The sequence below is a fragment of the Phasianus colchicus genome, chromosome Z, assembly GCF_987193195.1.
Source record: "Phasianus colchicus chromosome Z, bPhaCol1.hap1.1, whole genome shotgun sequence".
NCBI classification, from domain to species: Eukaryota; Metazoa; Chordata; class Aves; order Galliformes; family Phasianidae; genus Phasianus; species Phasianus colchicus.
Genome location: NC_143476.1, coordinates 46,411,353 through 46,436,114, shown reverse-complemented (window position 1 = coordinate 46,436,114; position 24,762 = coordinate 46,411,353). Strand labels below are relative to the sequence as shown.

The window sequence follows — 24,762 nt, the reverse complement described above, 5'->3', positions numbered from 1 at the left end:
TTTTACATTTTCCAGATCTCAAGAATGGACATAACGAACATAAGGAAGCAAACATTTTATTAAGATAGAGTAGGTAAAGGAGAGCTGTTGTCCAGTGTGAGAGTTTGCAGACGCGTCGTAGCTCTCAGTGGTTGTTTGGTGGTCTTTTTGATGGAGGCTGATGTCTTCCTCACTGTGTGCTCTTTGACGTGGGTCCGGTTGGAGGACACTTGGCTGGCTTTGGCTGGTTGTCTTACTGGCTACGACTTCTTCCTCCAATCTGTTGCTTCCTTGTTAATGTGTGTTCTTCTGCCCTAGCCAGCTGTCTTGCACTCCATTGCAGACATTGGGTAGTTGTTACTTGGTAGATGTTACTTGGAGAAACAGGAGGCCCGCTGTGTGCACTAACTGTCCAAGTCTGTAGTAAAGCATCTGTTATCGGCAGCCAAAAGCTGGATTGGCAAGGTCAGATCTGTAGCTGCCGATCCAGCACCCCATGAAGGCACACAGCTTTTAACTTCACTTGTTTTCCTTAATTCAAGAGTTGTCCAATGTTGTCCAGTCTGCTGCCTGGTAGGAGTGCATCTTCCTGTTCGTGTTAGCCTTCATGAGTGCTGCCAGGCGGGAGAACCTCCGTCCAGCAGATGTGCTCTCCTGGCTGTAGAGGTCCTCGAGCAAGGAGAGGCACCTGCTCTGCTGAAGCAGCCTGGCTTGCTTCTTCCTCCTGCCACACAAGAGAAACCGTTGGGCCCAGAGGCATGGCTGTGGAGCACTGAGTCAGACAGGGCAAGGGAAAGCGGGGTGGCAGGGCTGGACGGCTACACTGCTGGAGGAAGGGAGCTGATGCCAGGAGGGCAGCCGGGATGAAGGGGGCAAAGGAAGAAGTGCTGCTGGCACTGTGGCTCCAGAGGTGCATCCCTCAGCACAAGCTGCTTTTTACCCAAAGGTGTGCATTCTTCTCCCATGCTGCGCACAGGAGACAGCGTGAGGCTGCACCATCCGTGGCTCTACCCACACATCACACCTGAACGCCTCAGTCCTGTTAAGGCTTGGCAATGGGCTGAAACCTGGGCAGGCCTGGGCCTGGATGCGTGGGATCAGGTACAAAATGGCTCTTCCTCTCCCGTGTTGTCCCTTCTGCTGCTTACCGAGCCTCCTGTGGAAGGGAGGACGCTCTGCCTGTGGCCTGAGGAGCCCGCTGCAACCTTTCCCACAGAGACTTGACAAAGGCCCCGGCACGGGTCTGTGGGAACTGCTTTTCCAGCAGGCTTAGCGCCTGCCTGCTCATTTTCCTGGCCAGCTTCACACATCCCATGTTGCTGCAGACCTGCACAGGAAGAGGGAGGCATGCAGATGTAGAGGACTTGCCCAAGTCCTGCAGACTCTGCAGAAATGGACAGGGGACAGGCTGTGGCAGGAATATTCCCTTCCAGCAGGGAAAGCATCTGGCTGCATGCCTCCGGACACCCTTCCGCTTTTTCCTGCTTCTTTACCTCTCCTTTGAGGCTGAAGAAGGTGGCCTCCTCAAAGCGGTCGATGGCATACCCTTTTTTCTCTAGGGAGCTCCTCAGGACCTCTGCTTCGTTCAGCTTCATGATGGCCTTCAAACAAGCAACACAAACAGCAGGTGAGCATTGGTGCAGAGCCCCTGGCCAGCCCCATCCTTCCCTGTTGCCTCCTGCAGCATCTGCTGTAGCAGGGCCCGTGTTCCTCTCGGTCATGCCTGCCCTAACACAATCCTGTGGGCTCAGAGCAAGGGAGAGGAAGCCCTCAGCCCTCCTCCATGCTAATGCAGCTCGTGCTGGCAAGCAGGGTAACTCACCATGGAGCTGTTGGAGACGTGCAGGTAGGCAGCTGCAGATTCCAGCAGGTAGTAGAAGGCTTGGGAATCACTGCTCACTGCCGCGTAGTGGCGAGCCAGGGGCACAAGCACCGCTTCGGCGATGGCTTCACACTGGCAGGACCACTGGCCACTGTCCTTGGCCTGCAGTGTTGTCTGCTTGCCCTCTGCCAGAATCCCCTCTGCAGGGAGGGTCCTAGCCCTCCGCAGGTGTTCTCCAGCAACTACCAAGGCCTCCCAGCTGCTCCAGTTGTCCTTCTCAGCAGAGCCCTGGCAGCTCCTCTGCTCCTGGGGGCTGGAGATGCCAAAGCGGTGGAAGGCCACAAAGTCCCCTCCATGGCACCTCTGGCATTTGTGTGCGTGCCTCTCCAGGAAGGCGGCACACTCACGGTGAATGTTTATCTTCTGCCTTGTGGGCCACAGCTCATACGTTGCCTCCCACAGCAGTGGGTTGCAGAAGGCCAGGATTTCAGACTGCCGCTGCATGGTCTCCCTGCTCACAGAGGACCTCTCCACCCCTGCAAGGCAAGGAGTGCTGGCCTCAGACAAAGCTGGGGCCAGACCTCAAGGCTGCCCCAGCTGGGACAAAGGCAACACTTTGGCGTGTGCTGCTGCTGCCTGAGCCCGGCCTGTGCTCTGCCCACAAGCACAGTGGCAGAGGCTCTTGCAACAGCCAGTGAGAACTTCCCTCTGCATGAAGCTAGGTGAGCAAGGCCCTGTGGAGTCACAGTGCTCCTGGGCCCATGCTGCAGCCATCACTTACCGCTTCCTGACTGCCCAGAGGTGGGCAGCCTCTTTGTAGCACCTCGCTTGTCTTCTGGCTTCTCGATGTTCTCCAGTCGCTTCAGGATGTTGTCCTCCACCAGCATGTCCAGCAGTGAATTAATCTCATGCATTTTGCTACTGGGAACAATGTGAGCCAGCTGCTGGGTGGTAAACACCGGCCCTATGATGGCTGCAAACTTCAGAATCATCTGCTTCTTCAGACTGATCCGATCCAGCTCAGCCAGCATAATCTCTGTCAAGAAGAAGCAACACGTCTCTGTCTTGCCTGTCCCTGAGCTGAGGTTGGAGAAGCCGGACAGTTTCTCCAGAGGAAATGGGAAAGACTTTGGCCTCCTTTCTGCAGGATGGAACCTGCTGGGCAACCAGAGCCCAGGGTCAGTATCGTCAAGATGGCTCTGCTCCTCTCACAGTCACAGGCCACGGGAGTCAGGGGAAGCAGAGACACTCAGACAATGATGCAGAGGGCACGACCCAGCAGGTATGTGTGTCCCACCGTGCGACCTACTTGATCTGCTCTGGGTTCATGCCCAGCAGTGCACACAGGAGCACAGAACATTCTCGCCAGCCCAGAGCTGGACTCGGAGTTCCCCCACCCATGATGTGCAGCTCACTGTTCGGCTCAAAGCTGGTCTATTGCCCACAGGGGAAAACCACAGCCCGTAAGAGCGCAGGACTCTTCCTGCTTGGGCTGCAGTCACCTTCCTGGCAGAGCCCCGAGGCTGAGAGGGCAGCCCTGCAGCACGCAGGTGCCCAGCCTCTCCCTTACCTGCACCCCAGGAAAGGAAGCTGGGGCACAGCCACAAACCGGACAGGAGCCGCTCCGCTCCTCACCTTTCAAGGCCACTGGCAGCATGGGGTTCTCCAGGCTCACATCTGGTCTGAGGGTACAGATCCTTTCGCTGTCATTCCCGGTACCCGAGCTCGAGGCAGCTGTGACAGCGGGTGATGCCTTGGCTGCAGAAGATGGGAAGAGCAGGGGAAACATGAATAAGGTGCTACAAGTCGTACCTGTCATGGTCAGGCGCATTGCCTGGCCTACACAGAACAGGGCCAGCAAGCAGGGCATGCCAGTTGATTCCCACTGCAAGCTTTCATTTGCACTGCCCCCCCAGCTCTCTTCTGTCTTCACACCAGCTTCAGACCAAATGCCCTTCAGTCAAAACTTCTGGGCTTCTCAGATGGAGAATGAATGTTGCGCAACAGAATGCGGTGGTGATGCTGCCTTCAACAGCACTACCTCCAGAGTCAGGGAAGTTGCCACTGATGCTCCAGAAGGCAAAGCCCGTGCAGGCTGCCCCTAAGCAATGGTGCTCTGCTTGGCATTGCTCTTGCAGTGGCATTCCCACCGTGCTCTTCAGTTCCCAAGGCCCTTGTGAGGACTTGAGGTTTTGAAGCAGTTTCCCACTCCCCCAGATGGGCTTTGCTCTCACAGGAGCTGAGCTGATGGTTGTCACGGGAGCAGCAAGGTGTGCAGCAGCCCACACCTCTGCCATGGCAAGTTCTGCCCTGCTGCAGGGTCAGCCTCTGCCCAGAGTTACTGGGGAGACACAGGGCACGGCTGTGCAGGAGAGGATGCGCCACAGCGAACAGCGGATTGGCAACAAAGGGTGCTTACCAATCAAGTTCTGCCAGTTGTCCTGCCCTTCATCTGGCCTCCTGGTGTGCAACAAGAGCATGTTGTTGCATTGCAGGTAGCGCAGCAGTTCCTCACAGTAAGATGGGATGCCAGAGCTTCTCTGGATCAGGAACCTGGGCAGGAGCACAAGCAACACCAAGGAAGTAAGGTGCAGCACAGTTTGGATGGGTGGTGAGTCACTCAGACCTCGCAGGCTGACCAGCCTCTTCAACATGGAGAAACCTGGCTTCTGGAAGGGGCTTGTGTGTCTGGCCCCTCCCAGATGTACAGCGTTCCTGGGAATCCATCAGGAAAGGCTGATGGACAATGCCCAAAGCACAGAACAGCAAACCACGGCAACAGCGAAGGGCTGACACCATCCAGACTCTGCTGCTCGTGGCAGTTGCCCATTCTTAGCTCACACCTGCTATGGCCAGGCTTAAGGAAAGACCCATCAACTCCTTTTTAACAGGGTGATTCCCAGCTGTGGTCAGCGTAAGTGCAACCCCTACGGAAGAGCTCCCCAGACTTGGGCTTACCTTGCTAGCTCCCTGGGGATGCTGCTCACTCCAAGGTCCTGGCAGGCTTTCTGCACCACAGCTGAAGCTTTCAGCCCTTCCAGACGAACGCAAGTGGTTCTCTCGGATGTTGTTCTGTCAGCGGCAGCTTTGAAAATGCTCTCTGTTCTGTCCTTGACTGGAGCTAAGCTCATGACCATGAAGACCATGACACTTTGGAGCATTGGCCACATGATAGACCAGGACACAGGGTCGAGGAAGTGGGCGTTGTCGATGAAAAATATGCCAAATTTCCCTCCAAGCACCTAAAAAACAGGTGGTTCTGAGTGGAATCCAGTGGATTCTTGAGCGTCTTCCAGGGAGGACACATAGCCTTTCTCGCTCTCACGACAAGGGGATATTCAGAAGCCTCTCCTCAGCCACCTCCCTCTCCAGGAGTTTACCAACTTTGTTGTGCGAGACTGTAAAGTCTCCTCTAACATCAGTTTCACGGCAGAAGGAGAGAACTTTGCCGGGCAGAGTTTCTGGAGGGCTGTGACCCAGGCAAATCGTCCCCTCAGGCAGCTCCAGCGTGGAGCCTGCACCCGGCACGATTGTTTGCCTCCTGTGAGGCCGGGGGAAGGAGACCTGCTCACCTTCTGTAGCATTTGCGTACAAGTCAGGTGGAACGCACTGGCCCGTTCAGTGGAACACATCTTGGAAACTTTGTCCGTGATGGGAAACTGTCCAGGAAAGACAGAGAGGAACATTGCTGCAGGTCTGGGCACACCTATCTCCCAGAGCAAGACTGCAGAGCAAAATGCCTCTGCTTTTGCATGTGGCCAGCACCAGCCCCCCTTCAATGGCATTTCCAGGGTGCTGAACAAAACACGGGGGGGGGGGAGAGGGGGAGGCACGTGCATGGCACAGGAGCACCCCATGCACAGGGGCACAGGAATCAGACAGCACTGAGCTGAGCCACTCCCAGCAGAGCATCCAAGCAAGACGGCCTCTCACTCTCACCTTAACTGAGAAAACACTGTTTAGCAGGCAATAGCTGCTCTCTTCTATTGTGTCTTGGAATATGGTCTGCAGAGCGCGCTGCCTCTCACTGGAAGTTTTAGCGTCCTGGAGACCCAGCGCCCTGGCCACGAGCAGACAGATGCCAGAGAAGGGCTGCTTCACATTGTCCTCTGTCAGTTCCACAGTGATGACCCTGCGGTGCAAAAGCAGAAGACACTGAGATCCAGAATTGCCTCCTGGTAGCGCAAGCTTGCCCAGACAGCAGTGCTCAGTGGTTGAGCCGCCTTGTTCTTTCTGCAGAGGAAAGTGGGACTCTTCAGCCACACATCTCCAAGTGCTTCCTGGAGAGGACCAAGCTTTCCCCTCATCGTACAAGAAAGAGTCCCGAGGGGCGGCTGCAGGCCAATCACTGGGGGGGCTGACCGCGGCCCCTGCACCTCCACAGCCCCAGCCCAGGTCACACACTGCATGCCATGCAGAGGCCCTCATTGGGTAAAGAAGGAAGGCCTCAGCAGGCAGCAGGTCTACGTCTGCCGTCCGGCCTGCAGCAGGGCTCTTCTGCCCCAGTGCTCCTTCTGGAAAACAGAGGGCAAGCAGTGCTTCTGAGACGGGCCACCTTGCTTCCTCTCAGCTCCACAGCTGAAGCTCTTTCCGCCTCTTTGTGCTTGGCCCAGGGACAAAGGAGAAAAGCAGTGGCTCACAAAGCCAGCTTGGACTCTCCGAGAAAGCGGGTGCTGCTTGGGAAGGTTTGCAGTAGGCTTTTTTGGGAGGCTGCAGCGCAAGGGCTGGCACCCGAACTGCAGTGTTCCACAAACACCAGGGGATGGGCAGGGGAGGGGTGCCAAAGCGACAGCTCCAAAGTGCTTACCTGTGCTTAGCAGCCCGGTCTAAAACAGCCAGCTTGGCAAGTAAGTGGCTCTTTCCAGAGCCTGGAATGCCCACGAATGCCACGGTGTGTGGTTCTTCCAAAACATCATAGGCCTCCAAGCAGCAGTCAAAGATTTCGATCTCCGCCTCCCGACCTGTGCAGACCCACAAGAGAATCAGCTGCTGCAGCGTGCTGAAAAGCGGGGAGCCCCTCCAGTTCTCTCCCCTACCCCGCAGCAGACAGGGAGGGAGCGAGGAAGCGGCTGCGTGGGGCTCAGCTGCGTGTCAGGGCAGCACACAGCACAGCCCCTGGCACTGGGCAAAGGGAAGCAACTGGGCTTCACATGAGTTCTTCACCTACCCAGCAGGGGACCATAGCGTGACCTCTCCTTGGCAAGGCCCATGTCATATTGGCTAGAAGGGGGAGAAAACAAAAGTCACTTACTTAGTCAGAAACCGCTGCATGCAGAGCCTGCTGTGGAAGGGTGGAGACCCCCCTCTCGAGCAGCATGTTACCCAGAGCATGTTCCCCTGGCCAACGCTCCAGGTGACACACTAGGACAAGTCTCAAGCATAAAGAAATCCAGCAGCCACGGCAGGACAGCCGAAGCTAACAAAAGTCCCTTGCCGGAGGCAACAACCAAAGAAATCCAAGATAAGGAAAGAAGCCAGGCTACGATGCTGGCTGGCTGGCTGACTGCTTTGCTAGCCTGGACAAGCAAAACAAGCCTCTTGGAAAGGAGGACCTGTGTCTCTTAGTGGCTTGGGATGCCCAAGCTGCTGGCACCTTTGGCTCAAGTCTTGTAGTGGTTTCCAAGAGACAGTAGCATTCATGTTCAAAAGGCCCTCCAATGAGGAGGTCAAAGCTGGGCCCAGAGGAACAGCAGAGGACTGAGCAGGAAGGCAGGAGGAGGCAGAGCATGCCAGCAGCCCACCTTTCCCCAGTGGAACACGACTGACCCAAAGCTTCCTGCTGGGAAGCAGATGGGGAAAAAACCCCACCCCATGCAGCAGAATGACCGCTGGCTTAGTCTTACACGTGGTGGAACAAAGTACAACAGTGCAAGCTCAGAGGAAAGCTGCTCGGACAAAGCCCACAAGGCTAGCCTGTGCCTCCAAAGACAGGCTAGCCTTCCCCATCCCAGTGCCATCACTTCCACTCTCTTAGCAGCAAGAAACACAAGGGCAGAGAAGCAGAAAGCAGACCCACACTAGGGCCTCCGATCTTCTCAGCCACAGGCAAGGGAGGTCTGTGGGAGACCAGCCTGGTCTCGCTGCAGAACTCCTCTCTGTTGGCCAAGGTTGCACCCTTGAGGCCCCTCTCCCCTCGCTTGCACAGCTCAGAGAACACTTACTGCTCAGTGATCCCCAGGTATTGATAGATGGTGACGGGATCGGTAACACCTTTCATGTCTCTCTTTGGCAACTCTTTGAAGCAGTAGCTGGGCAGGCGAGAGGCTGCATACGTCTCTGCGTCACAGGACACCATCCCTGGGTAGGCCATCATCATGCGGGCGGCTAAATTCACCTTAAAGCCAAGGACTGCCACAGAGAAAGCATACGTCAGCGCAGTTGGGAAACCTTCAAGGCCAAGGGCAACCTCCCCTCCCAGGCACAAGCCAACCCAACTGCCGGGTAAGCGAACCCAAAGGGAACCGCACGTCTCTGAGCCCATCCTCCTGCCTCAAGGCCCCAACGGGCTGCAGTGTGTCCTTGCCTCAGCCCATCCGCCTTGTCCAGACCAACGTGCTGAAGCAGACCCATGCCAGCCTCACATTCCTAAGACAAAGGAGCCTTACCTGTGTGTTCAAACCTCTCGGGATGGCCAGTGAGGCCGCAGAACGTCATCCCGCTGCTGACCCCGACAGAAGCTCGCCTGGCACACAGAAAGAGTGATGTGCATTCAGCAGCAGCCCTGCTGCAGTCCCACTCGCCCTGTTCCATCCCTTCCCACCTCTCCCCTCCTCGGCACCGGGATCACACAATCCAGCACGGGTCGTGAGGACTTAGAGAGCTTGGGGTGCAAAACGCCCCGGTGGCAAGGGATGTAGGTAGGGCACATGCAAAACCATTTGGACCCTTCCCCCGAGGCCTGATGGCTGCAACCTGCGTCAGGTCACAGACTCTTCTCCTTAGCAAGGAGGCAAGCAAGTGCTGCCTGCACACCACCCACAGTGGCAGTGACTGGAGGTCACTGGAGGGACTGGGCTCAGGCCTTGTTCCTGGCCCCATTGCCCAGAAGAGCCTGCCTCTGGCACTGAGGAGCTCTGTGCCCTGGTGAGGGCTCGCTCCAGCACAGTGACTGGCAGGCAGCACTTGGGGGCTGTGCCTGGCTGCCGTGGGCTAACCTGCCACCTCTGAGATGCTGCCTCCTTCCAGCCAGGGGCAAAGCAGGACAAGCCAGGGGGCATGTCTCTTGCTCATCAGTCCCCTCGTGCCATCCCAGGCAGCACACACACCCCATCACATGCACTCACTGGAGTTTTCTCAGCTCCATGGAGGCCTTGTGGAGGATCTGCATAGCACATTCCAAGGCGTGGGTGCTCTCACAGGCCAACTTTTCTCCAGGAAATCCAAACACGCAGAGGAAGGTGCAGCCCTGCAAAGAAGAGGTGCAGTACGCCGTGCTTTACAATACTGGTGGCCAGCAGCTGATGCATTCTGCCACAGGCACCAGGGAGACCAGTGGAACTTCAGGTCAGCCCACAACCACAGATCCCAGCAGCAGGCAGAGCTGCTTCTCATTCCCCTGCTGCCAAACAGACAGAGCATCCCGGGGATAGGATGGCTATCATGCACTCACTTTGTCAAACAGAAGAGTTTTGTTGATTTCACCCTTGTGAGGGTTGATGATTTCTGAAATCATACTGCTGCTATCACTGAGGCTGCTGCTGAGCTCCACTGTGCTGATCTTGTCAGCAAACTGCAGCTGGACAAAAAGGCTGGTGACCGGCCGTAGCTCAGAGCACAGCTCCAGTGGCACGTCCTGATAAAGCTGCAAGAGAAGAGCACAACAGCTTTGCCAGCCTGCTCTCCCGGGGCTTCTCTGGGCCCACAACAGACACCAAGGGACAGCAGGCGTGCTGGCAACGCCAGGTACTACTGGAGGATGGCAAAGTCCTCCCAGGTACCGAGTCCTGGCACAAAGCTACTCTGGCAACACTCTGTCCTGTGACACGTGCGGGCACAAGGGGAGGCTCTTTGCCATCCTTAGGCACCTGAGCGGGATCTTGTCCCCCTTGCTCCCTCCCCCATGCCTGTGCAACCTCCAAAACAACAGCCATGCAGAAGACAGGCAAGGCCGCCTCCCACCACCCCTGTCTCTCAGAGGAGCAGCACAAACGGACAGCTTCCGGGCACGTCTGGCCCCAGCAGCCCTGGCATCTCTTTTCCTCAGGCTCCCGCCTCAGACTGCACTTTCTTTTGGCTGCCTGTTCTCCCGAGAGCTCCACACCATCTCCTGCCCTCCCTACACGCAGCCGCCAGCAGTAGTGGCCGTACCTTCTGGAGAACAGCTGTTGATATGTGCTTCTCCAGCCTCGCTTCCACTTCAGGATTACCAGAGCTCATAAGAACCGGTCTTCGGAGGCCTAGGGAAAGGAAACGCAGGCCGTCACTGGCACGGTAGGATGCAGGGGCTTGGGAAGCTGCACACAGCAAAGGAAAGGTTCTCCTGCACTTGCTCCCGCTCCTGTCTGAAGCAGGCAGGAGCCACCTTTCCAGCCAGTCACAGGACAAGCAACTCACCCATCCCTTCCAAATGCCAGTCCCCTCTGTATAAGTTCAGCTGGTCTACAGCATATTGGTAGTCTTCGTGAGCTAAGTGACTCATTCCCACAACCTGAAGACACACAGGAGGAAAGGAATGCCACTGGCCTCCCTGGAAGCCCCAGGGCACTCGGCCTGCCCCTCCACTCTCTCTTCCCAGAGAAGGGCAAGCCCACCTCCCTGGACTTTCAGCTGAGGTGCAAGGCCAACAGCTTCAGCTCTCTGCCTACGCTTATGGTTAGGGCAGTAGTCACGTTCAGCCTCTCAGCCGCCTCCCCACCCAGGTGCGGGTCTTCCAAAGGGCTCGAGGCCACACCATTCACCCACCTTCATGGCCCGACTGCCAGCAATAGACTTGACCCTGATTCTTTGCTGCTCACACAGCTCCCAGCAGGTCTGTGACAGCACAATTTCATAGGCAGCCGAAAGGTTTTGGGCCTCGATAACTTCATCCAGGGCCTGGCTGCAGATGAAGAAGTAGTGACGATCCCCGCCTCTGACGGATATGAAGGAGAGAATCCCGGCGGAGATCCCTGGGGGGAGAGAGAGACCAGCAGCGTTAACACAGGGAACCTTTGGAACTCGGTGGCCTCCAGCTGCACAGAAGCTCAGCGGACGCCCAGCCTGGAGACAGGCACCAGGGAGGGGAAGGGCCTCGTGCATCCTTCTCAGGGCCATACCGACACAGGTCCCAGAAACGGGCGTCTAAAGAGGGGCAAACAAAGTCAACACTGACAGTGCGTTGGCACTGCCGGGCGTCTGAGCCAGCAGCCTACAGGCTAGCCCAGCAGAGCAGCAGCTTTGAGCAGCGTCTGCTCTGTTTACGTGAAGGCAGGTTGCCTTATCCAAGGGGCAGGCGAGACAGGGGCACGTCTAGGGACCGGGTGTGGGATCTACCTCCCAGTGGGGTCAGACGCTGGGGCCCCCACAGACGGAGCGGGCTGTGCTCTGGGACCCTCACTGGGAGCGACGGGCCTGTGCTACAGCTGACGCGAGGCAGGCAGGGAAGGAGCCCTGACATCCCCTGCCCTCGCTACCTCCTGCTTGCCCTGCAAATGCTGGCAGGGGAGGCTATCCCTCGGCTCTGGAGAGTACCGGGGCTGACCCATCTGTGCCCGTACCTATCTTCAGGTGGAGCTTGAGACCCATGTGTGTGTCATGAGTGCCGTACTTCTCCTGGATTTTCCTGGAGCACTGCAGTGCCAGGTTGATGGCCGTAGGCAGGTGAGGCTGTGCTGCTCTCCACAGCACCAGCACAGCATCCCCTGGGGAAAGGCAAGGGAAGGTGAAGGCTCTCCCGAGGGCTGACTCTCCCCGAGTTGCGCCCAGCCGCAGGGACAGCAGCAAACAGCTGGCCAGTGTGCCGAGGAAGATGGGACCGTGGGAGGGCATCATCCTGAAGGACCTCCGGGGCAGCCTGGCCTCAGGGACCCCTCCCATCTGCCGGGCCAGCTACAGCGACCTCCAGGGCAGCAGAGCAAGAGGGTGGGTGGTGGGGGGCAGCAGTGAGGCCGCCACCCCCCACCGCCCCGCCAGTGCCCCTCAGCACTCAAAGACAGGGCTCCCTCCCCCCCACCGCTTCTCCCATGTCTCAGCGCTCCTGTAGAAGCCCTGCTCAAAGCTGGAGACAAAGCAGTTCCCCTTTGCTCTCCACAAATAGCAGGGTGGAATCCAGGAGGCTCCCACGGGAGACGCTGCGCATCAGCAGGACGCTGACTCTGCCTCCTCCTAAGGACACACCTGCAAACTTCAGGATGTCTCCTCCAAAAGCCAGCACCTCTGCAGACAGATAGAGGGAAAAGCAGAGTTAATGGGACGCCTTCTTCCAGGAGCCTTGGGGATGCCCGACAGCCAGCAGCACGGCTCTTACCCTCCAGAATGTCACCCATGTAGGCGTTGAGGACATGCGCCAGCTCCTCAGCTCCTCTCTCTGGTCCACTCTGCTGGATACACTTCTCTGCCAAGGCAGTGAAACCTGCCGGAAGGACACCCACAGATCAGGACGCGTCTGCATGCACCTGCAGCTCCCCCCTTCCCCAGCCCCGGCTCAGCGCTCGTCACAGCCATGGCTGACGGCCCGGGAGAAGCCGCCCGCTCTTTGGGCAGCACGGCAGGAGGCCTGCGCAGTGACGACAAGATGGCCAGCCTGTCTTGGGGCAGGGCTCCCGAGGGCCTGGAGCGTCCCAAGGGCTCGTGTCTGCGGGGGCTCCGCCGTGCCCAGCCCACCTGAGACATCCGCCAGGAGCAGCACTCCCTCAAGCATCTTGGGGTAACCAATGTCCTCCATGAACTCCTTACGGAGAAGGAGATTGGGAAGGAACACCGCCTTCTTCCCCAGATCTGAGTAGTAGCACTTCCTCTCCCAAGCAGAAGCCATTGTCAGCGCCCTGTGGTACCCGGGGTACCTCAGAACAAGACGACCCTGTCCCGCTGCAAGGGAGGAGGACGCGACGCCCACCGCTCAGGCGGCAAAGTGAGCCCAGGGCCGCTGACGGTCGGCTGGCCCTCTGCTGCGGTGACATCACAATCACCGGGCAGTGATGTCATCGCCAACCTCACAAAGAGCTGCCCTCCGGCAGCGCAGTGGGCTGCCAGCACTGTGCTCCGTAGCCCGCAGAGCAGCCTCCGCCGTGACCCAGGCTTCCCCCTTGACGCCGAGCCACGGCCTCCCAGGCCTCCCTTACTCGAGGACAGCGTCCAAGGCAGGCCGGGCCTGGTGCCGAAAGAGCAGCCGCTTCCCCCAGCAGGGAGCGGCCCAGGGCCGTTCCCAGGACTCCGAGAGGCCTCAGGCACCCGGAGCCGGGCCCCGGTCCCCCGACGGCAGCTGGCTGAGCAATGGAAGGGCAGGCATGGCACGCACGCAGGCTGCTTGTGCTGGTTGTGGCTGGGTGGACTTCCTTCTCTTTGCGGTGGCTCTTCCGGTGCTGCGTTTTGCGGTTCTGATGAACCATCATCCCGACTGGGGGCTGGGCTCGTGCCCGGTGCGTGCAGCCGGTAGGCGCGCAGTCGGAGTCCACGCTGAGGTCTGTTTTAATTCTGCACAGAATCAGGTGCTTGGCAGTCCTTTGCAAAGCCAGCTCCCAAACAGAAGCGTGGCTGTTCACACACAGCTGTAGACAGAACTGTTTCTCTCTGCAGTTTTTAATTGCTTGCTCCATTTCAGGGTTGCGGGGAGAGCAATGGGTACTGTAAGCCTCGCTTGAGGATTCAAGAATTTCTCTGGTTGTGTAGTGATGCAGACACTGCACAATTACAGGCAGGAAAAGGAAAACTCTGGAGCTCGAGGCGATAGCTGATTGCCATTATCCTTGCACGCTTTCCTATGTAGTTCTTTTAACCTTATGCATCGGATGAAGTAGGCATTCTGCAGCTGTACTCCTCATCCGAGGCTGAACAACATCATTTTTGTAGTCGCTGCTCAACTCGAAAGATAAGGAGAGCTCCCCTTACAGAATGACTGCTGCTGGACCTCCAGCATCAACCCTGTGCCTAAGGAAACTTCCAGAATAAAGGTTTTAAAAAAGGTTTTGATTTCATACTTCATGTGCTCGCGTTTTCAGAAATCTATTGCTTACAGGTTGATTTTAACCTAGTGGGGAGAAAGTCATTTTCTAAAACATTTTCCACGTTTGCTTTTCTTAGACGTTGCCTACACCTGTTTGTGCTTCCAACCACAACTCAGGCAGCCTTAGTTGTTCACTAAGAGGTAACTTCCATTCCCAAGACGCAGTATGCATTTTCTCCTCAGTTCTGCCTGCTGTTTTTCCCTTGCTTTCTCACTACCTCTGGTGCCTTCACAAAGGACCTGTGGTTTCATTCTGTTGGGCATGAAGAAAGGTGTTAAAAAAAAAAACCCTTCTTACTGCTTAACTCTTCAGGGCGGTCAGAGTACTGGAGAGGATTCTCCTAGACATCAGTTTGAATAAACAGATGTACAAAAGTGCCCTCCTGTGTTTCCTTTCCGTCTGCTACGAGAGTCTTTAAAAACGCTTAAGAAATTTCTCATGGCACACAGAGTGTTAACACTGTATTCTTAAGTCTAAGCACGCACACAAATATCAACAGTTGGAATCAGAAAGAACACAGAGATGTTCTGAAAATATGTTCAGGAAGCAGGCTTGTATGCCGCTATCACATTTTGCACTGCAAAACAAGGTGTTCAAGTAGTTGTAGGGTTTGTTGGTCACTTGTCCTTCATTGTACCACTCAGCACTCCTACTTTTGTATCTCACTTGGACTATAAGGCAAGAGAACATCAGCAGAAGAGAGCAACAAATCTAAACAGGTGTAGAACTCCCACTTTTCACATTTTCTGAAGCATTTGGTCCATTTTCTGAAGCAGTAACTGTGAAAACAGCTATAAAGCAAGGTTTTATGTTCAAAGAAAAACCTGAAGAAGTAGTTAGCATGAGCATTTTGCATGCAGGTATCGTCCTTGTTTTGTCAGCTGAATGGCATTACTCTCGTGTGAAAGAATTGCCCTGCTGAAGAAAGGAAGACTTGAGGGTTCAGGTCCTGAAACGCTGCTGCGCTTTGCTATGATTTCTCAGAGGAGGGAGGGTCTACTGCTTTCTATTTTTTTGGATCTGCCAGCATGCAGTACTCTACTTGTGTGCAGAATGGGGCAGCCTGTGTAGCACTATGTACCACTGCTTCTTGTCTTTCTTGTACCATTTTTCACAGAAATGTTTTAGGCAGTCTAATTTAGCCTCTTACTTACTGTTCCCCACACGCACGGAGACAACAAGGATGCATTTCCTTGGCCCTTCTCAGGGGGTACTTTTACTTTATCTCATGACTCTGCGCTCTGCAGCTACCTATATGGGCAGTCTCCAAAAAATAAGAACCCCTCCTATCCCTTCTGCCATGATGGTAAGTTTTCTGATAGCTTGGATTCTTATGACAATTCTCTTCCTATTTGTTTTGTTTTGTTTATGTTTTCTCCTCCTCTAGTATCACGTTTATAAGCGAAGTTCTGCTCCACTTTTTTATAAAGGTCACAGGGTTATCTCTGGACACAAGTCCGTGACAGAGGGACACAGGCCCTGGGAAAAAGGCAAAAAAAGAAAAAAAAAAAAAAAGGAAAAGGAAAAGGAAAAGGTACGGTTTGCCACGGGACCCGGCCGGCTCCGGGCCATGTGCGCTCCGGTAGAGGGGGAAGGGCATAGAGCTGGCAGATAGTTTTAACAAAGAGAAAACACGATGGCAACGATCTGAGGAGGAAGTAATTTACTAAATTAACCAAATCAAACAAAATGAGAGAGGAGAGACAAGAGTAGCCAAAGTACGAGTCAAACCACGATAGTGTGAGAAGCACGTGCTTTTCTCCGCGGTGAGCCGACATGGCCGATCCAGAGGCAGAGGGAGAGGGAGATGCTGAGTCCTGTCCGGAGCTCCACCCCACTTTCTCCTCCTGCCAGGTCCTCTGGGGATGCCGCCCCCTCCCCTCCCCTCCCCTCCCCTCCCGTCCTATTAGGATACTCAAAGTGCCCATAAAAGGCAGTAAAGGGGACCAGAATATTAACTCTTTAACTCCCATTGGTCCACATGATGTTCTGATGTGGAATACTGACAACAAAAAATCACAAAACCTCAACAATAAGCTCTTATTTGCCACCCAGATTACCTCTCCACAGAGGTGTGTTGTCTTCCAGGGGCTTGTGTTATAGACATTAGAGAGGCTTGACCACAGCTCATTAAACTGGAAAACTACTATCCTTTCGTCGTCATTCAGGATGGGTCCTAGGATGCTGTGATGGGGGAATTGAGGAATGCTAAAAGGGACTTTGCATCCCTTGGAAAGATGTTGAAGTGATCAGGGATGCAGGCAGTATTCTCCTCTGTCCTCCCAGCGTGTAGCTGGGACCCAGAAAGAAGGAGGAAAACATGACAGGTAAATGACCAGCTGAGGGATAATGTCTGTATCAAGGCTTTGGGAATTTTGATCTTAGGCAGGCCTTTGAGATACTGGGTGTGTGGGCTTATGAGGATTATGCAGGCTTATGCAGTCCTGCCCCTCTGACTGAGCAAGTGGGGCACATGCGAACAAGCATGCTGTCTGGATTGATTACCAGGGCTTTAGACTAGTTTTGATGGGCGGAGGGGAGTAGGATGTGACAGAGAAGGGCTAGGGGATGTTGTCACTGTTAGAGATAGCAGGGAAAAATCTCTGTGTTCTCCCATAGGATCGTGGGAGGGCTCCTCAGGGAAGGTTTGCCAATATCCCATCCAAAATCTTGCATCTTGCACCTTCTGCTTCCCTAAAGTGCCTGTATACCAATACGTGCAGCATAGGAAATAAACTGGAAGAGCTGGAGTTCTGTGTACAGTCACAGGGCCATGATTTCATTGCAGTCATGGAGACATGGTGGGACAGCTTGCATGACTAGAATGCTGTCATGGAAGGCCATGTTTGGAGACACAGGCTGGGGAAGCAAGGTGGAGGAGTTGCTCTTTATGTGAGAGAGCAACTAGAGTGTATCTAGCTCCACCTGGGGAAGGGTGAAGAACATGTGGAGAGCTTGTGGGTGAGAATTAAGTGGCAGGCTGGTATGGGTGATACTGTTGTGGGGGGGTGTACTACAGGTCACCAGATCAGGAAAATGAAGTTGATGAGGCCTCTACGAGCAGCTGGAAGTAACCTCTGAACCCTGGGCACTGATTCTCATGGGAAACTTTAATCATCCAGGCATCTGTTGGGGAAGCAACATGGCCAGGTACATGCAGTCTAGGTTGTTTCTACAGTGTGTTGAAGATAATTTTCTGACACAGGTGGTAGAGAAGCCAACAAGGCAGGGGATACTTCTGGACCTTGTTCTTAACAACAGGAATGGACTTGTTAGGGATGTGAAGGCTAGGGGTAGCTCGGGATGCAGTGATCTTGTGATGCTTGAGTTCAAGATCTTGAGTGGAAGAAGTAAGGCAAAAAGCAGGATTGTTACCCTGGACTTTTCGATAGACAGCTTAGATCTTTTTTGGGATCTACTTGGAGGTATCTCATGGGCTACAGTGCTAGAAGGTAAGGGAGCCTGTGAGAGCTGGGCAACATTTAAACAGCACTTCTTCCAACCTCAGGATGAATGCAGTAGAAAATCTGGGAAAGGAGGTAGGAGATCTGTGTGGATAAGCAAGGAGCTCATGAATAAGATCTAAGGGAAGAAGAAGGTCTATGAAATGTGGAAAAGGGCCTGTGCTCCTGGCAGGAGTTTAGGAAATGGAGAGTTTCCCTCTGGGTGAGGAGGGGATTGTCCAGAAATGTCTGGGTGGGATCAGAGTGCACAAATCCACGGGCCCTGATTGGATGCATCCATATGTGCTGAGGGAGCTGGCAGACGTTATTGCTGAACCACTGTCTATCATCTTTGAGAGCTCTTGGAGAACAGGAGAGGTGCCTGAAGACTGGAGGATAGTCACGTCACTGCAGTCTTCAAAATGGGCAAGGAGGAGGATCTGGGAGACTACAGGCCAGTGAGTCTCACCTCTCTTCCTGTAAAGGTGATGGAACAGCTTCTTCTGGATACTGTCTCTACGCAACTGGACAAGAAGAAGATTATCAGGTGTAGTCAGCACGGATCACCATGATCGATCAACCTTGTACCCTTCTATGATGGCATCACTGTCTGGGTGGGAAGATGGGAGGAGAGCAGTGGATTTCATCTACCTTGACTTCAGCAGGGCTTTCAATACAGTCTCCCATGAGACATCCTGATAATGAAACTGAGAAAGTGTGGGATAGATGAGTGGATGGTGAGGTGGATTGAAAGCTGGCTGACTGGCTGAGCTCAGAGGGTGGTGATCAGCAGCACAGAGTCTGGTTAGAGACCTGTGACCAGAGTGTTCCCCAAGTATTGATGCTGGGTCTGGTTTTGTTCAGTATCTTCATCAACAACCTTGATGAGGGGATAGTGTCCACCCTCAATAAGTATGCTGATGATACAAAGCTGGGAGGAGTCGCTGACACACCTGAAGTCTGTGCTGCTATTCAGCAGGTCCTGGGCAGGCTGGAGAGATCCAGCTTTGCTCCTGGGAAAGAATAACCACATGTATCAGTACAGACTGGAGGATGACTTGCTGGAAAGGAGCTCTGTGGAGAGGGATCTGAGTGTCCTGGTGGACAACAGGCTGGCAGTGAGCCTGTAGTGTGCAGTGGTGGCCAAGAAGGCCAATGGGATACTGGGGTACATTAAAATGAGTGTGGCCAGCAGGTCAAAGGAGGTGATCCTTCCCCTCTACTCTGGTCCGATCAGGCCTCCCTGGAATTCTGTGTCCTGTTCTGGACTCCCTGGACAGGGGTCTCCTGGAGAGTATCCAGCGGAGGGCCACAAAGATGATAGAGGGTCTGGAGCACCTCTTTATTGAGGAAAGGCTAAGTGACTGAAGTCTGTTCAGCCTTGAGAAAAGAAGACTGAGAGGGGATCTTATTAATACTTATAAATATCTTAAGTGTGGGAGTCAAAGGAATGAGGCCAGACTCTTTTCAGTGATGTGTGGTGATAGGACAAGGGGGAATGCTTACAAACTGAAGTATAGAAAGTTCTGCACAAATATGCGTAAAAACTTCTTCACAGTAAGGGTTGTAGAGCACTGGGACAGGCTGCCCAGAGAGGTTGTGGAGTCTCCTATGGAGATGTTCAAGATCCACCTGGATGCCTACCTGTGCAACCTCACCTAGGAGCCTGCTTTGGCAGGAGGTTTGGACTAGATGTTCTCCAGATGTCCCTTCCAGCCCCTAAATTCTGTAATACTTCATAGTGAAGGTGATGGAGCACTGGAACAGATTGCCCAGGGAGGCTGTGGGTTCTCCTTCTCTGGATATATTCAAGACCCACCCAGTTGCCTACCTGTGCAGCCTGCTGTAGGGAGCCTGTTTTACAGGAGGCTTGGACTAAATGATCTCTAGAGGTCCTTTCCAAGTGCTGCAGTTCTGTGATTCTGTGATTGATTCTGTGATTCTGTGACTCTGACACTGACATGTGTCTTGGAATGCACCAAATGTTGTGTTTACAGGAGATTGTAGACATGTCTCAGAGATATCTACTATGAGTAAGACTCTTCAAGTCAGCTTGTACCACCATTGGAGTTGAAAGCATGGAAGAGATTGGAGCAAATTTGGCCTCCAACCTGCATATTTCCTTATCCAATTGGCTGATCCAGCTGGATTTAATGCCATTAATCCTTATTATACACCCTTCGTAGCCATCGTCTGCTCGAAATTTTAACACAGGTCAGGGTTTTTTTTTTTTTTTTTTCGTAGAATCACAAGGTTGGAAACGACCTATAAGATCATCTAGTCCAACCATCTTCACACTGCCACTGCTACCACAAGCTACTAAACCATATCTCGCAGCTCCTCGCCTCTTGAACACTGCCAGAGATGGCGACTCCACCACCTCCCTTGGCAGGCTATTCCAGTGCCTGACCACTCTCTGAGAGAAGAAGTTCTATCTTAAGTCTAACCTAAACCTCTTCTGGTACAACTTGCAGCCATTTCCTCGGGTCCTGTTCGTTGCCTGGGAGAAGATGCCAAACCCCTCTACACCACAACCTCCCTTCAGGAAGTTGTAGAGTGCAATGAGGTCTCCCCTGAGCCTCCTCTTCTCCAAACTAAACAATCCCAGCTCCCTCAGCCACTCCTCAAAAGACTTGTGCTCCAGACCCCTCACCAGTTTAGTTGCCCTTCTCTGGACACGCTCCAGGGCCTCAATGTCTTTCCTGTAGTGAGGGGCCCAAAACTGAACACAATATTCAAGGTGCGGCCTCACCAGTGCTGAGTACAGGGAGATGATCACCTCCCTGCTCCTGCTGGCCACACTATTTCTAATGCAGGCCAGGATGGCGCAGGCCCTTTTGGCCACCTGGGCACACTGTCGGTGCATGTTCAGCCGAGCATCAACCAACACCCCCAGGACCCTTTCCTCTTCCCAATCATCCAGCCACTCATCCCCAAGCCTATAGCGCTGCATGGGGTTGTTGCGGCCAAAATGCAGGACCCGGCACTTGGCCTTGTTGAACCTCATTCCATTCACTTCAGCCCAGCGATCCAGCTTATCTAAGTCCCTTTGAAGGGCCTCCCTACCCTCAGGCAGATCCACACCACCTCCCAGCTTGGTGTCATCTGCAAACTTACTGAGGGTACACTCAATCCCCTCGTCTAGGTCATCAATAAAGATATTAAACAAGATAGGCCCCAGTACCGACCCCTGGGGGACACCACTTGAAACAGGTCGCCAGCAGGATTTCGCTCCATTAACCACCACCCGTTGAGCACGGCCCTCCAGCCAGTTTCTTACCCAAAGGAGTGTGTACCTGTCCAGGCCAGTTTCCCCAGAAGAAGCCTGTGAGAGACCGTGTCAAAGGCTTTGCTGAAGTCTAAATAGACTACATCAACAGCCTTTCCCTCATCTACCAGTCTGGTCACCCAGTCGTAGAAGGAGATGAGGTTGGTCAAGCACGACCTGCCTTTCATGAACCCGTGCTGGCTGGGCCTGATCCCCTGGACACCACGCACATGCCGTGCAATCTCTCCCCAGATGATCTGCTCCATTACTTTCCCCGGTACCGAGGTCAGGCTGACAGGCCTATAGATCCCCGGATCCTCCTTACGGCCCTTCTTGAAGATGGGAGTCACATCAGCAAGTCTCCAATCCTCTGGGACCTCTCCAGTTAACCAGGAGCGCTGACAGATGGTCGAGAGCGGCTCAGCAATCACCCCCGCCAGCTCCCTCAGCACCCTGGGGTGTAGGCCATCCGGTCCCATGGACTTGTGACAGTCCAGATGGAGGAGGAGGTCTCTGACTGTCTCCACCTGAATCGCTGGGGGTGCTTTCTGAGTAGCGTTCCAGACTTCCAGATCAGGGCGTAAAATGCCCAGAGGATAACTGGTCTGGCTATTAAAGGCAGATGTAAAGAAGGCATTGAGGACCTCAGCCTTCTCCTTGTCCTCAGTGGCCACATTCCCTGCTGCATCACGTAAAGGATGAGAATTATCCTTGGTTCTTCTTTTGCCATTGATATATATATAAAAGGATTTTTTGTTGTCTTTTACTGCAGTGGCCAATCTGAGTTCAAGTTGGGCTTTTGCCTTCCTAACTTCCTCCCTGCATACCTTAGCTACTTCCTTGTAATCTTCCCAACTAGCCTGTCCCTTCTTCCAGAGGACACAGACTCTCTTTTTCTCCCTGAGTCTCAACAGTAGTTCCCGGCTCATCCACACCGGTCGTCTACCCCTGCGGCTCGCCTTACGGCACTCAGGGACAGCCTGGTCTTGCGCCTTTAAGATCTCCGTCTTGAGGAGCGTCCAGGCTTCCTGGACCTCTTTGCCCTTAAGAAGTGACTCCCAAGGAACCCGTGCTACAAGCGCCCTGAACAGATCAAAGTCCGCCCTCTGGAAGTTCAAGAAAGTAGTTTTGCTGGTCACTCTCTTGACACCTCCAAGAATAGAGAATTCTACAGTTCTATGGTCGCGCTGCCCAAGACGGTCCCCAGCCTTCACTTCTCCCACCAGTCCTTCTCTGTTAGCGAAGATCAGGTCTAGCAGGGCCCCACCCCCGGTAGGCTCTCCTACCAGTTGCATAAGGAAGCTATCCTCCACGCACTCTAAAAACCTCCTGGACTGCTTCCTCTGTGCTGTATTATACTTCCAACATATGTCAGGGAAGTTGAAGTCTCCTGTGAGAACAAGTGCAGGTGATCGCGTGACTTCCGCGAGCTGCTCATAGAAAGCTTCATCCAACTCTTCATCCTGGTTAGGCGGTCTATAGCAGACCCCCACCAAGATGTCACCACTACAGGCCTTCCCCCTGATCCTTACCCATAGACACTCAACTCTGTCCTTACGAAGCCTCTTCAACATCAAAACAGTCTTTGATATAAAGGGCCACACCACCACCCTTCTTTCCTCATCTATCCCTTCTGAAGAGCTTGTAACCATCTATCACAGCACTCCAGTCATGGGAGTGGTCCCACCATTTTTCAGTGATAGCAACAAGGTCATAATTCACCTGACTCACAATCACTTCCAACTCATCCTTCTTGTTGCTCATGCTGCGTGCATTGGTATAGATACCCTTCAGTCAAGTCGTCTGCCTCCCCCCCAGCTTACTCATCGTTCCCTTAGGCTCATCTCTTGCGGGTCCCGTTCCCCCTTCATAGCTAGTTGAAAGCTAGTTGAACAAGCGCACAGGTACCTCCCCAATTACATGGGAGAGTGGACCGTAAGATCTTCCCACCACAATACCACCAGGGATCCGCTCTAGAGATTCCCAATCTCGAATAGTTCCCTGCTGAATCTTCTGTAGCGTTCAAAGTCTCCCTGCATAGGGAGAAATTTCCTATAAGCCTGTAGCCCTTACACCCTGCCTTGAGAGGCAAGCTGTATGGTTACCTATGGCTGTGGGGAATGCAGGAGGGACTTTGGCATCCACCTCAGGCACTGGAGGGAACAATAAAGAGAGCGATTTACAGGCTTTGTTTCCCCAGGCGTTTTCTCTGGTACAGGGAAACCATGCGTCGCATCCCTTGGGGATCCTTGGTCCACCCCAGTGGAAGGGGTACCACCTGGGCTCCCGTCCTGATGCACAAGCATAGCAATTGCTATGGTTGAGACTCTGGACAGTATACTTAATCCATTCTACCTAGGTATTCACATCCCCATACGCTGTCTCAATTTCAAACGTTTGTCTGAGATCCTTTATTTCTGCAACTGTTACAACCACAGGGTTTTGACGGAGATTTTCCACTCTCTTTTCCCTACTTGCACATTCTGTGTAGGATCAGGGAGTGAATGCCATACAGCTTTCCTGAATCTGATTACCGGATCTTTTCCACCTATGTCTATTCCAAGGCCAACAGTGATGTTAACAAGACTGTCAGCCTTGTCAATCGTTATTGGCACTGGATTACATTGTAAGGCTTGGCAGGCTGGTTGGACGACCCCTGTAACATACTGATCTGGTCTTTCAATATACGCGCACACGAGGCATCCAGTATCCCAGGTGTGTATGTCCAGCCTCGGTAGGTAGTTGTCCACCATACATTATTCCACCCGTTACAAGGGTATCTCCTATTCATAGCTAGTTCAGGACATAGGTTTTTGTTTTCATTACTCAATCATCATTGAGTACTTAGGCTCCCACAAGCTATCGAATGACAGGCATCGAATGTGACAGTCTGAGGTTTTTCTTTCCTTGTCACATTCACCCAAATCTTAACAGGGTACTCTCCCGATCCCCTCTGTAGATCATCTTTTCTCCTGACACGCTGAATACAGGGGGGTAATCCCTTCAGGCCTGCATACCGGAGGTCAGGAAAGGCAGGTACTTCAAGAACAAGCTGCTTATATATGCATTACGTGTCCATGAAAAGGCTGGGTTATTATGATAAGGATGACTGACATTCCTCCCTCACCCCGAGTCTCACTTCTTTTATGCATGCGTGGTATTTTAGGGGTTGTTTGGTGGTCTTTCTGATGAAGGTTGTCTTTTTCACTTTGAGCAGCTCTTTGAGCAGCTTAGCTTTTTCCATGTCTGAGGAAGCCAGTTCTCCTTGACCTGTCTCTTCCTGCGTTATGTACCCCTTCTTCTTAGTTTTCCCATCCCATAGAGCCGAGTTCAGCTCTACCTGTGCCTTGGCTTTCTTAATCTCATTTCTACACATGCGGACAATGTCCCTATATTCTTTCCAGGCTACACAACCCTGCTTCCACTTTCTGTACGGTACGTTTCCCTCTTTTCCCTCAGCTTAAGCTGCAGGTACTTGCTCAGCCATGTCGGTCAGCCACCTCCTCTGCTCCGTTTCTTCTGTTCGGGGATTGAGAGCTCTTGTGCTCTCAGAAAGGTGTCCTGACAGAGCGGCCAGCTCTGTTCTGTGCCCATGCCCTCAAGGATGCTTTCCCAGGAGATCCCGCCCAGCAGTTCCTCGATCAGCCAGAAGTTTGCCCTCCTGAAGCTCAGGGCCCTGATTCTACTTTTTGCCAGGCCTGCATTCCTCCAGATCACAAACTCCACCAGGGCATGGTCATTACAGTTCAGGCTGCCTGCAGTCTTAACCTCTCTAATGCTCTCCTTTACTCTGGCGAGCACCAGGTGCAGTAAGGCTTCACCTCGGCTCGGTCTGTCTAGTACCTGGACAAGGAAGTCATCCTCGACAGACTCCAGGAATCTCCTGCATTGTCTGCCACCCTCCATGCCGCTATGCCAGAAGATATCCAGGTAGCTGAAATCCCCAATCAGGACAGGAGCCCACGAGCATGACACCTCCTGCAGCTGAAGCAAGAAGGCCTCGTCAACAGGCTCCCCCTGATCAGGTGGCCTGCAGCAGACCCCAACCACTAGATGCAGATGCCCCTTACTGGATTGATCCCTGATTTTCACCCATAAGCTCTCAACCTG

The 24,762-nt window shown here is 53.7% G+C and overlaps 1 pseudogene; it reads right to left on the bottom strand.

Moving 5' to 3' along the window:
- Window positions 1–40: 40 nt before the first annotated feature.
- Window positions 41–12,870, bottom strand: LOC149912943 (adenylate cyclase type 10-like; annotated as a pseudogene).
- Between the last annotated feature and the right edge of the window lie 11,892 nt (window positions 12,871–24,762).